Genomic DNA, 9,616 nt, shown 5'->3' on the forward strand with positions numbered 1-9,616 from the left:
ACACCGAAGACTCAGAGAATAAGTTGCTAATGTTTTTGAAGGAACTATATACTAGAACGGAAATACTATTTCCTTACAACTTCAAGTGAGTGTTACTGTCTTGTACTACAAATTCTATTTTACTTACTCGATGTTAAGTTTAGTTGATGAGTTATGCATGCACGCTTATATAAATGTGTGCGCAGTTACCACTAGATCCTGTTAATCAATAGAATTGATGAGGGAACTATTGAAACACTGGACTCACTGTAACATCCCAAGACCGATACGCTAGATGTCTTCCAGTTATTCACCGTCGTTGCCATGTCATTCGCTTGTGTGTTGCACTTTGCCATGTCATCATGTGCATTTTCTTCTGCATGTTTTCAAAACTTGCATCCGTCCATAGTTGCCGGCTCCTCCCCGTTCCTTCTATTGTCCGTTCTGAGTCCAACTACACCCGCACGCACCCACGGCACCTTCGAAATATTATTTTATAAGTGGGATAAAAATGTTGTTGGCATCGGTTGAAAGTTGGTGTGCGGTCTTGTTATAGGGTAGGTAGACCGCCTGCCAAATTTCGTCGCATTCGGAGTCCGTTTGATAGCCCAACCGTCAACCATAGCGGCACTGTTGCCGGTTAATTCGTCGGAAGTTTCGATCTCCGAAAACAGTCATCGGGTCTCTCTCTCTCTCTCTCTCTTCTCTCCTGCAGCCCACGGCCTCTACACAGCCACTAAACCAGTCCACTAAGCCAGCCTAAACCCCCCCTCCGACCAGTGTCGTTGGATCGTCATCAGAGGGTCTGAAACCCCTCAAAAATCCCCTAACCCTAGCATCCCTGCCTATAAAAGGATGGCCTGGCCCTCCTATTTTGGAAACCCTAGCCTTCCTCATTTTCCGCGCCAGGCAAACCCACTGCCACCACTTGTCTCCTCGTCCAGCCTCCCACCATCGCACCGGCTGCCAGGCCCATGCAAGGCCCGCCCAGCCCTGAACTGTGTTGCCGCTCGCCCGAGCTGCCCGAGCAGCCGCCCACTCCCGCAGCGAGCCGCCGCGCCCGAGCGCCCCGCTCTCTCCTCGCACCAGCGCCCGACCCCACCGTCTCCGTGCTAAGCCCCACCGCCCGCACGAGTCCTCGCCGTGCCACGGGCGCCCGCTCGCCGCCTTAACCCGACCCCGTCGGCCTCACCCTCCTCCTCTCTGCCCGTAGACCTCCGTCGTCCATGGAGCTCCGCCCGCCGCCCGTGGTCGTCGCCACCACCGGGAACATGACTGTCCTGGCCGGATCCGACCGCCCTGACCTCCTCCTCGTCGGATCTGGCAGATCCCAGCCCTCCTCGTCGCATCTGAATCGCCACTGCCTCGCCCTGCACCATCGGGCCACCGCCTCGGTCTCCCCTGCCGGCGACCTGCCCCGAACCGGCCCTGAATCACCGGACCGGACGGTTCAGGCGAACCGGCCCCGGTCCACCCGGTCCGCGCCGACCGCCCCGCGAACCGCCGTCTAAACCACCCCGCTCCGTCCCATGGGCCCTCTGGTGAGCTCACCCCCGCTAAGTCTCGCCCGTGCGCAGATTTGTTAAATTGTGCTCGCTCTATTTCCCGAAAAAGACCAAGTCCCGGATTCCTATCATCATGTGTGCATGTTTGCGATGCCATAACTTTTTGCATGTTTTTCCGATTGGAGTGTATATTATGTCAAAATGTTGTACTCTCTGTGCTCTATATGATGGTGGTTGTTGCATTCATGATAGGGTTCATATTCATGTCATAATCTTCATTGCAAAAGTGCATGTTGTTGTTAACTGCTAAAAATTGTTATAATTTGCTCTTTTGTTATTTTCATGTGATTTAATGCATACATCATACTAGCATCTTGTCAACATATGTTTGATGCATTTTTATGTCCTCTTGCTTGAAGTATTTATTTCATGCCATGATATGTCCTGATGTGAGTACCATGAGCTTGCTAAGTGGCCTACTCACTATTTGTTGTTTTCGGAGACTCGGTAAATTCTGTGGTCTAAAACTGTTATATTATGATGCCATGTTTGCTTGATGCTACCATCCAATCTATGCATATTTTGGAGATGTTCGGTAATCGTGTTTTGAAGACCATGTTATGCTCCATCCATCCATGTCCTTGTTTGCAATTATAGCCTAATGTAGCTTGTTCTTTTAATGCTCTCAAATTGCTTAAAATATAATTGTCAGTCTGTTAATAGCATGTTCCATTTTGTAAAGTTAATTGTAATTAATCTATGCATCGTATAAATTGTGCCCTTGGTTTAACTGGAAGTATGGCATGCCTACTACATGCTGATGACTGATACGTCCATTTTGCATCATGCTTTTATATTGATATTTATTGCATTATGGGCTGTTATTACATGAAATATCACAATACTTATGCCTATTCTCTCTTATTTTACAAGGTTTACATGAAGAGGGAGAATGCCGGCATTTCGGATTCTGGGCTGGAAAAGGAGCAAATATTAGAGACCTATTCTGCACACCTCCAAAAGTCCTGAAACTCCATGAAAGTCATTTTTTGATTTAATAAAAAATACTGGCAAAAGAATCAGCGTCAGGGGGGCCACACCCTGTCCACGAGGGTGGGGGCGCCCCCCCCCCCAGGGCGCACCCCCTGCCTCGTGGGCCCTCTGACAGCCCTCCGGTGGCCATCTTCTGCTATATGAAGTCTTTTACCCTGGAAAAAATCATAAGCAAGCTTACAGGACGAGACGCCGCTGCCACGAGGCGGAACCTTGGCGGAACCAATCTAGGGCTCCAGCGGAGCTGTTCTACCGGGGAAACTTCCCTCCGGGAGGGGGAAATCACCACCATCGTCATCACCAACAATACTCTCATCGGGAGGGGGTCAATCTCCATCAACATCTTCACCAGCACCATCTCCTCTCAAAACCCTAGTTCATCTCTTGTATCCAATCTTTGTACCAAAACCTCAGATTGGTACCTGTGGGTTGCTAGTAGTGTTGATTACTCCTTGTAGTTGATGCTAGTTGGTTTATTTGGTGGAAGATCATATGTTCAGATCCTTAATGCATATTAATACCCCTCTGATTATGAACTTGAATATGATTTGTGAGTAGTTATGTTTGTTCCTGAGGACATGGGAGAAGTCTTGCTATAGGTAGTCATGTGAATTTGGTATTCGTTCTATATTTTGATGAGATGTATGTTGTCTCTCCTCTAGTGGTGTTATGTGAACGTTGACTACATGACACTTCACCATTATTTGGGCCTAGAGGAAGGCATTGGGAAGTAATAAGTAGATGATGGGTTGCTAGAGTGACAGAAGCTTAAACCCTAGTTTATGCGTTGCTTCGTAAGGGGCTGATTTGGATCCACATGTTTCATGCTATGGTTAGGTTTACCTTAATACGTCTTTTGTAGTTGTGGATGCTTGCAATAGGGGTTAATCATAAGTGGGATGCTTGTCCAAGAAAGGGCATTACCCAAGCACTGGTCCACCCACATACCAAATTATCAAAGTAATGAACATGAATCATATGAGCGTGATGAAAACTAGCTTCACGATAATTCCCATGTGTCCTCGGGAGCGCTTTTCTCATATAAGAACTTGTACAGGCTTGTCCTTTGCTACAAAAAGGATTGGGACATCTTGCTGCACCTTATTTACTTTCATTGCTTGTTACCCGTTACAAATTATCTTATCACAAAACTATCTGTTACCTACAATTTCAGTGGTTGTAGAGAATACCTTACTGAAAACCGCTTGTCATTTCCTTCTGCTGCTCGTTGGGTTCGACACTCTTACTTATCGAAAGGACTACGATAGATCCCCTACACTTGTGGGTCATCAAGACTCTTTTCTGGCGCTGTTGCCGGGGAGTGATGCGCCTTTGGTAAGTGGAACTTGGTAAGGAAACATTTATATAGTGTACTGAAATTTACTGTCACTTGTTACTATGGAAACTAATCCTTTGAGGGGCTTGTTCGAGGTATCTTCACCCCGACCAGTAGAGCAAAGAGTTGCTCCTCAACCTACTGAACCTGCTGAAAATGTTTACTTTGAAATTCCTTCGGGTATGGTAGAGAGACTACTAGCTAATCCTTTTATAGGAGATGGAACATTACATCCCGACTTGCACCTAATCTATGTAGATAAAGTTTGTGGATTATTTAAGCTTGCAGGTATGCCTGAGGATGTTATTAAGAAGAAGGTTTTCCCTTTATCTTTGAAGGGAGATGCATTGACATGGTATAGGCTATGTGATGATATGGGATCCTGGGACTATAGACAATTGAAATTGGAAGTTCACCAGAAGTTTTATCCTATGCATCTTGTTCATTGTGATCATAATTATATATATATAATTTTTGGCCTCGCGAAGGAGAAAGCATCGCTCAAGCTTGGGGAGGCTTATGTCAATGTTATATTCATGCCCCAATCATGATCTCTCAAGAGAAATGATTATTCAAAAAATTTATGCTCGGCTTTCTCTCAACAATCGCACCATGCTCGATACTTCTTGTGTTGGGTCCTTTATGATGAAGACTATTGAATTCAAGTGGGATTTTTTGGAAATAATTAAACGCAACTCTGAAGATTGGGATTCCGATGATGGTAAGGAGTCAGGTATGACACGTATGTTTGATTGTGTTAAATCTTTTATGGATACCAATGTCTTCCGTGAGTTTAGCACTAAATATGGACTTGACTCTGAGATAGTAGCTTCTTTCTGTGAATTATTTGCTACTCATGTTGATCTCCCTAAGGAGAAGTGGTTTAAATATAATCCTCCCACTGAAGTAAAAGTAGTTGCACCTATTATAGTTGAAGAAAAGACTATCACTTATAAGGATCCTATTGTTCCTTCCACTTATACTGAGAAACCACATTTCCCTGTTAGGATAAAGGATCATGCTAAAGCTTCAACTGTGGTTCGTAAGAGTAATACTAGAACATACACACCACCTAAGCAAATTAAAGTTGAACCTAGTATTTCTATGGTTAAAGATCTCTTGGCTGATAATATTGATGGGCATGTTATTTATTTCTGCGATGAAGCTGCTAGAAATGCTAGACCCGATGCTAAGAAACATAGACTTGTAGTAGGCATGCATGTTATTTCTATTAAAATAGGAGATCATTGGTATCATGGCTTATGTGATATGGGTGCTAGTGCCAGTGCAATACCTTATTCCTTATATGAAGAAATTATGCATGATATTGCACCTGCTGAGGTAGAAGGAATTGAAGTTACAATTAAGCTTGCCAATACAGATACTATTTCACCAATCGGGATTGTTACAGATGTTGAATTCTTGTGTGGGAAAGTTAAATATCCTGCCGATTTTCTTGTTCTTGGTTCCCGACAAGATGACTTTTGTCCCATCATATTTGGTAGACCCTTCTTGAATAATGTTAATGCTAAGATTGATTGTGAAAAATATGTTGTTACTATTGGTTTAGGGGATATGTCTCATGAGTTTAACTTTGCTAAGTTTCGTAGACAACCCCATGATAAAGAATTGCCTAGTAAGGATAAAATTATTGGTCTTGCTTCTATTGTCGTGCCTCCTACTGATCCCTTAGAACAATATTTTCTAGACCATGAAAATGATATGTTTATGAATGAAAGAAGGGAGATAGATGAAGTATTCTTTAAACAAGGTCCTATTTTGAAACACAACTTACCTATTGAAATCCTAGGGGATCCTTCACCACCCAAGGGTGATCCCGTGTTTGAGCTTAAACCATTACCTGATACTCTTAAATATGCTTATCTCAATGAAAAGAAGATATATCCTGTTATTATTAGTGCTAACCTTTCAAAGCAGGAAGAGGAAAGATTATTGAAAACTCTAAAGAAGCATCATGCTGCTATTGGATATACTCTTGATGATCTTAAGGGCATTTGTCCCACTCTATGCCAACACAAAATAAAATTGGAAGACGACGCCAAACCAGTTATTGATCACCAACGACGGTTAAATCCTAAGATGAAGGAAGTGGTAAGAAAGGAAATACTAAAGCTCCTAGAGGCAGGTATAATTTATCCCGTTGTTGATAGCCAATAGGTAAGTCATGTTCATTGTGTCCCTAAGAAGGGAGGTATTACTGTCGTTCCTAATGATAAAGATGAATTGATTCCGCAAAGAATTATTACAGGTTATAGGATGGTATTGAGTTCCGCAAATTAAATAAAGCTACTAAAAAGATCATTAACCTTTACCTTTTATTGATCAAATGCTAGAAAGACTATCCAAACATACACATTTTTGCTTTCTAGATGGTTACTCTGGTTTCTCTCAAATACCTGTGTCAGCGGAGGATCAAGAAAAGACCACTTTTACTTGCCCTTTCGGTACTTTTGCTTATAGACGTATGCCTTTTGGTTTATTTAATGCACCTGCTACCTTTCAAAGATGCATGATGGCTATATTCTCTGACTTTTGTGAAAAGATTTATGAGGTATTCATGGATGATGTCTCCGTTTATGGATCCTCTTTTGATGATTGCTTGGGCAACCTTGAACGAGTTTTGCAGAGATGCGAAAATACTAGTCTTGTTTTGAATTGGGAGAATTATCACTTTATGGTTAATGAAGGCATTGTCTTGGGGGATAAAAGTTTTGAAAGAGGTAATGAAGTTGATAAAGCTAAAGTTGATGTAATTGAAAAGATGTCATGTCCCAAGGACATCAAAGGTATAAGAAGTTCCCTTGGTCATGCCGGTTTTTTAGGAGGTTCATTAAGGACTTTTATAAAATTTCTAGGCCTCTGACTAATCTATTACAAAAGGATATTCCTTTTGTCTTCGATGATGATTGTGTAGAAGCATTTGGAATACTTAAGAAAGCTTTGATTTCTGCACCTATTGTTCAGCCACCTGATTGGAATTTACCCTTTGAAATTATGTGTGATGCTAGTGATTATGATGTACGTGTTGTTCTAGGACAAAGAGTTGATAAGAAATTAATGTTATTCAATATGCTAGTAAAACTCTAGACACTGCCCAGAGAAATTATGCTACTATTGAAAAAGAATTTTTTGCAGTTGTATTTGCTTGTGATAAGTTCAGACCTTATATTGTTGATTCTAAAGTAACTATTCACACTGATCATGCTGCTATGAAATATCTTATGGAAAATAAAGATGCTAAACCTAGAATTATTAGATGGGTTCTCTTGCTACAAGAATTTGATTTACATACTATTGATAGAAAGGGAGCTAAGAACCCCGGTGCAGACAACTTGTCTTGGTTAGAGAATGTTCTTGATGACCCACTAACTATTGATGATAGCTTTCCCAATGAACAATTTGCTGTCATAGATGCTTCTCGTACTGCTCCTTGGTATGCTGATTATGCTAATTACATTGTTGCTAAATTCATACCACCTAGTTTTACATACCAGCAAAAGAAAAAGTTTTTCTATGATTTAAGACATTACTTCTGGGATGACCCACACCTTTATAAAGGAGTAGATGGTGTTATTAGACGTTGTGTACCTGAGCATGAACAGGAACATATCCTACGCAAGTGTCACTCCGAGGCATATGGAGGACACCACGCTGGAGATAGAACTGCGCATAAGGTATTGCAATCCGGTTTTTATTGGCCTACTCTCTTAAAAGATGCCCGTAAGTTTGTCTTGTCTTGTGATGAATGTCAAAGAATTGGTAATATTAGTAGACGTCAAGAAATGCCTATGAACTATTCTCTTGTTATTGAGCCATTTGATGTTTGGGGCTTTGATTATATGGGACCTTTTCCTGCCTCTAATGGGTATACACATATTTTAGTTGTTGTTGATGTAGGAGATCGTTGCAGAAAATAAAAAATTTCTACGCATCACCAACATCAATCTATGGAGTCATCTAGCAACGAGAGAGAGATGAGTGCATCTACATACCCTTGTAGATCGCGAGCGGAAGCGTTTAAGAGAACGGGGTTGATGGAGTCGTACTCATCATGATCCAAATCACGGAAGATCCTAGCGCCGAACAGACGGCACCTCCGCGTTCAACACACATACGGAGCAGAGACGTCTCCCACGCCTTGATCCAGCAAGGAGGAGGGAGAGGTTGAGGAACAAAGCTCTAGCGGAAGCATGACGGCGTGGTGGTGATGGAGAGGCAGCACTCCGGCAGGGCTTCGCCAAGCTTCTGCGGAGGAGGAGAGGTGTTGGGGAGGGGAGAGGCTGCGCCTTGGAGGTGTGTCTGCAGCCCTCCCCTCGCCCCTCTATTTATGTGGGGGGAGGAAGGGGGCCTGCCCCCTCTAGATGAGATCTAGAGGGGGGGCGGCGGCCAAGGGGGGGGACTTGCCCCCCAAGCAATGGGGGAGCCCCCCTTAAGGTCCCCCCCCCAACCCTAGGCGCATGGGCCCAAGGGGGGATGCGTCCAGCCCTCTAAGGGCTGGTTCCCTTCCCTCCACGGCCCATGAGGCCCTCCGGGAGAGGTGTCCCCTCCCGGTGGACCCCCGGAACCCTTCCGGTGGCCCCGGTACAATACCGGTATGCCCCCGAAACTTTCCGGTGACTGTATAACAACTTCCCATATATAAATGTTCACCTCCGGACCATTCCAAAACTCCTCGTGACGTCTGCGGTCTCATCCAGGACTCTGAACAACATTCAGTAATCACATACAAGTCTTCCTAATAACCCTAGCATCACCGAACCTTAAGTGTGTAGACCCTACGGGTTCGGGAATCACACAGACATGACCGAGACAGCTCTCCGGCCAATAACCAACAGCGGGATCTGGATACCCATGTTGGCTCCCACATGTTCCATGGTGATCCTATTGGATGAACCACGATGTCGAGGATTCAAGTAATCCTGTATACAATTCCCTTTGTCAAACGGTACGTTACTTGCCCGAGATTCGATCATCGGTATCCCAATACCTCGTTCAATCTCGTTACCGGAAAGTCACTTTACTCGTTACATAATTCATGATCCCGTGACCAACCACTCCGTCATACTGAGATCAATGCCTTCTTTAAGTGCCTTACCGGAGTCAAAGTTAGTTCCGGTTACTGTGGCAAGATAAGCAGATATCTAGACACGGACAAGAAAAGGTTTAGCGGGATGAAGTCTCATGACTGTCATGTGATGATGACGCAGATACTACCTGTTGCCCTTAGAGGGATAATGGACAAGCACGTCTGTGACACGCTTATTGGTCTCTGCAACTTTTTCGATGTCATCTCTCGAAAGTCGATCAGTGTGAAGCAACTCCGAAGGCTACAGGAAGAGATCGTTGTGATACTGAATGAGCTTGAGATGTACTTCCCGCCCGCGTTCTTTGACGTGATGGTGCATCTGTGTGTCCATATTGTGGATGACATAATAGACCTGGGGCCGTCATTCCTGCACAACATGATGCCGCTTGAAAGGATGAATGGGATCATCAAAGGATTCATTCGTAACATGTCCCGTCGAGAGGGAAGCATCGTCTAGGGCTATTTGACAAAAGAATGCATCTCTTTCTATGAGAATTTTCTATATGGCACAGACCAGCCGCCTGGTGTTAGTATTGGTTTCCCCGTTAACAAGCACGATGGGAGGCTCGAAGGAGATGGTCACTGCAACGGTCGCAGGGAACTGCACGTGGCATACTCAGATCGACGCAGCAACTT

The sequence above is a fragment of the Triticum aestivum genome, chromosome 5B, assembly GCF_018294505.1.
Source record: "Triticum aestivum cultivar Chinese Spring chromosome 5B, IWGSC CS RefSeq v2.1, whole genome shotgun sequence".
In the NCBI taxonomy this organism is placed as follows: domain Eukaryota; kingdom Viridiplantae; phylum Streptophyta; class Magnoliopsida; order Poales; family Poaceae; genus Triticum; species Triticum aestivum.